The sequence below is a fragment of the Nicotiana tomentosiformis genome, chromosome 5, assembly GCF_000390325.3.
Source record: "Nicotiana tomentosiformis chromosome 5, ASM39032v3, whole genome shotgun sequence".
In the NCBI taxonomy this organism is placed as follows: domain Eukaryota; kingdom Viridiplantae; phylum Streptophyta; class Magnoliopsida; order Solanales; family Solanaceae; genus Nicotiana; species Nicotiana tomentosiformis.
The window spans coordinates 4431413-4435703 of record NC_090816.1 but is presented as its reverse complement, the minus strand read 5'-3'; the positions used below and the strand labels follow the sequence as shown (position 1 = coordinate 4435703).

The 4291-nt window shown below is 34.0% G+C and overlaps 1 pseudogene; it reads left to right on the top strand.

The window, feature by feature from the left end:
* The first annotated feature begins 1321 nt into the window (after window positions 1-1321).
* Window positions 1322-3234, top strand: LOC104104498 (AT-hook motif nuclear-localized protein 19-like; annotated as a pseudogene).
* Window positions 3235-4291: the final 1057 nt, after the last annotated feature.

Here is a 4291-nt window from a genome sequence, read left to right as displayed (position 1 = left end):
GTTTTATGAGTACTACACCAAACATCCAAATGCTAGTCTATATATACTTGAGATTTTTGCAAATATATGAAAAAGAAAGATATCAATGTTAAAAAGCTAGTCATTTTCGTGGGCTGATATATAACCTCACCTTTCACTAGGTAACATAATCTACTTCCTCCTTTCAATTTAAATGACCCAGCATTGTCATACGTCATGAATATGTACGTGAAAAATGACAGTAATTTCAATAAATATTAAATTTTGAACTCATACTTTGTGTATAGGTTTAGAGGTAAGACCATGAAGTTCTAAATCACCAAATATTATAAATCTTGCAGGATCCGCCTGCCTCTGCTTAACATCGATGGTTTAAAAGATGACATGCGCTATTTTTATGATTATAACAACATGTGATTAAAGATAAAATTGAAAGTATAAAGTTAAAGAGCTTTCAAATATGGTTAGGTGTTATTTTTCTATTATAAAATAAAAAAATAATCTCACATAAAATAAAATAATTGAATATTCCATTTGATGCTTGAGCCCTAAAGATATTCCATAAAATAAAATTTTAACTTAATAGATTCAACTCTTAATACCGGGTTCTAAATTTTATATGTGCACATATTTAAGAAACCTTTTAATATAAATATAATATTTGAGCAAAAGCTACTGAATATTCAAAGTTCTGACTCCGCCCCTAAAGTCATTCGATAGGCGTCAAGGGATCGCCTCCCAAACCTAATCGTGGGGATAGTGCATCCATTCGGGACCGTGATGGAGCCTAACATTTTACTTGCTAGGCAAGCCAACGTTAGAATAATATTAGCCATTTTAAACAATTTAGTTGAAATGATAATAAATCAACCAAATATCTGGAATAAATATGAAATAGAAATTTTTCTACAATCCCAAAACGGGTAGTACAAGTCAGAATCTCTATAAAGTTCACTAGAAAATCTCTAAATACAATTGTTCCAGAATAGAATCAACAGTGCAGGAAAATATCAGAAGGTAACTTTAAGGCCTGCGAACGCGACAGCAGGTATACCTTAAGTCTCCACAGCAATGTCCGATCAATTAGTAAGATTATCAACAACACTGAGGTACCTGGATCTACACAAAAAGATGTGCAGAAGCGCAGCATGAATACACCACAACGGTACTCAGTAAGGATCAAACCTAACCTCGGTAGAGTAGTGACGAGGACAGGTCAAGACACCTACCAGACATATAAACATGTACAATATGTTACATAAAGCTAACAAGGAAAAAATATCAATATAAAGCAATAATATAAGAATTTTCAATTCAATTCAACAATGAAAACAATGATAACATGGATGACATCGAGCAAACAATCGAGCAATTAAGCAACAACAGAGTCAGAGTACAACTATAATATAAAAATGGCACGGCATCACCCATCGTGCTTTTACTCTCGTCCTTACCATGAAATGATGAATAATTTAAACACAATTAAACATAATTCCAACTTGAACATAGTAAAGTGTCAAATGAGTTATTAAGCCAATTTAAGATTTAAATAAGGTAAAATAGTGGATAGATTGTACAAATATAATATCAGTTGAATTTAGTTTAAAAATATATGATATCCGATAAAATATTGTATTTATACATATAAGACATTCAATCAAATCTTAACAAGATAAATATGAGATTTATTAAAGTAAAATGAAATAACAATTTTCGTGTAAATTACTCAACAATAAGATGTGATGACCCAAAAGGTGATGTTTCCAAAAAACTTTTATGTTGAAAACTGATGAAAATAAGAATTTATGCCTTAAAAGTTGATTTTAGTTGATTTCGGTCAATATTTTTGGTAAACGGGCTCGGATCCATGTTTTGACGGTTCCGGTGGATCCGTATCGAATTATGGGACCTAGGCGTATGTCCGGAATCGAATTCGGAGGTCCCTAGCTCGAGTTATGAATTTTTGAAAAAAATTAAAAGTGAAAAAAATTATTTGCTTCTAAGAATTAATTGGTGTTTGGCATTGTGAGTACCGGGTCCGTATTTTGGTTTCGGAGTACGGTACAAGTTAATTATAATATTTAAGACTTGCCTGTGAAATTTTGTGAGAAACGGAGTCGATTTAACGTGATTCGGATGTCTAGTTGAGAAGATACAAAAATTTTAAAATATTTTTGAGAATTTGGGTGCAGCCGAAGGAGCCACTCTTCGACCCAGAGGTCGACCAGCTGGCTCCAAGAACAAGCCGAAACCGCCCATTTTTGTGACTAGGGATAGCCCTAACGCGCTAAGAAGTTACGTTATGGAAGTTGCAAATGGTGCAGATGTAGCTGAAAGCATAGCGCAGTTTGCTAGAAAAAGAGAAAGAGGTGTTTGTGTTTTGAATGCTACTGGAACTGTAACGAATGTAACCCTAAGACAACCTTCTGCTCCTGGTAGTGCTGTCATGGCGTTACATGGCCGTTTCGAGATCTTATCGTTCACCGGCGCTTTCCTCCCTGGACCAGCTCCTCCCGAATCAATAGGTTGTTATCTTGTGTGACCTTCTTATTTAAAAACTTAATCTGTTAGAAATTATGTCTCCAAGTCTCTTGTCTACTCTAATATCATATTCAATTGTATAATCTCATCTAAAAATTTAAGTTGTTAGAGAGAGCACACATTTAATTACAATACTTAATTACGTTTTGTATGGGTACACCTCTTGTTTGATACTATATTGAATTATGTGATAATTTCATCCAAAAGTTTGAACCGTTTAACACAGGTTTGACTATATACTTAGCCGGAGGACAAGGACAAGCTGTGGGAGGAAGTGTAGTAGGGCCATTAGTAGCATCAGGACCTGTTGGAGGAGGAGGAAGAAGGCAGCGGACAGGCGGCACAGGGGCAGCTTGGAGGTGGTGGTGGAGGTGGATCACCGCCGGGAATGGGAGGTAGTGGTGGTGGAGGGGCACAGCAACAAGGTGGTGGTGGTGGTATGGGATATCCATCTTCAAATATGTCAGTGTATAATTTGCCACCAAATTTGCTACCAAATGGTGGACAATTGAACCATGAAGCATTTGCTTGGGCTCATGGCCGTCCTCCTTTTTAATTAGAGGTAATGATAACAACAATAATTCTAGAAAAGAAAAAAAGTGTGAGAACTTACAACTTCTGTTAATTCCTTTTCATTATGTTGTATGGTAAAAATGGTGAAGGGCGCATACAAGATAAGCAAACGTAATTTGAGGTATTTATAATTTGTCTATATTTTCTCCTTGCATTTTGGTTCGACTTTACATGAGGTATAGCTTCTCTTACTTCGATTTTCTTCTCATTAAAGTCTCAAAAGTTTGTGAGAAAATTCACACAGCAACTCAATATATAAGTTTTCCTTTCTCAAATAATTCCAGAAAAAATGGAGAATTTGGAGAAAGAAATAGTTAAGGACAAAGTAATTTGAGTTTTTATTAGTTGTGTAAATTTTTCTTCTTGAATTTGATTCAACATTCGAAAAAGAAGAACTTTTCTTCTTCAACATGATTTAGCTTTTCCCTATACTTCTCTTGTTCTAGTTCTCCTCATCATACTCTTGGTGTTTTAATTTATATTGATAGAGAAAACGATTAGAGTAAACTTCACACAGCAAATCATAAGTTTAATTCCTTACCTACCTATGGCTAAAACTATCTCTCCTTTATATTTTTTTTTCTTTTGTGGTTTATTAATATCCATAATAAATAGTTCTCACCATTGCCCTTTTCTCTTGATATATAACATTTTAGGGTTTCTCTCTTTTTCTTTCCTTTTCCCTATGTTTTGTTCTTTGGTTGTACTTTTTTCCTCCTAACACTGGACCAATCATAGGTGTTCGACTTAATTGTTCACTCGTTCTGTGTTTCTCTTCTGTTTTATTGTTTATTTGAAAGCTAAGGATTAAATTTAGGTTTAAATCTAGGTATATGAGATAATATTATTCACATCTACTATATAAAAAAATAGTAGATACTTTTAAAGGATAAAGATTCTTAAAAACAATTATTTCAAAGTCTCACTCATGCCAACCGAGGAGCAGGAGGACCAAGATCAGGTAGAAGAATGTGGAGTATAGCTATACCTATCTATATAAGAGATCATCCTATTATTCTGTTCCTTTTTTTTTATTAATACATTTTCATAGGATTGACATTATCATGTTTAAGGATTGGAACACAAAAGATTGAAGTGAAAGATACAGGTCACAGCTTTTTGTATATGCATATCCTTGATACAGGCATGTACACACTCAATCTTGTATATTCATGTCTCTTCAATTTAACCTAGCCTT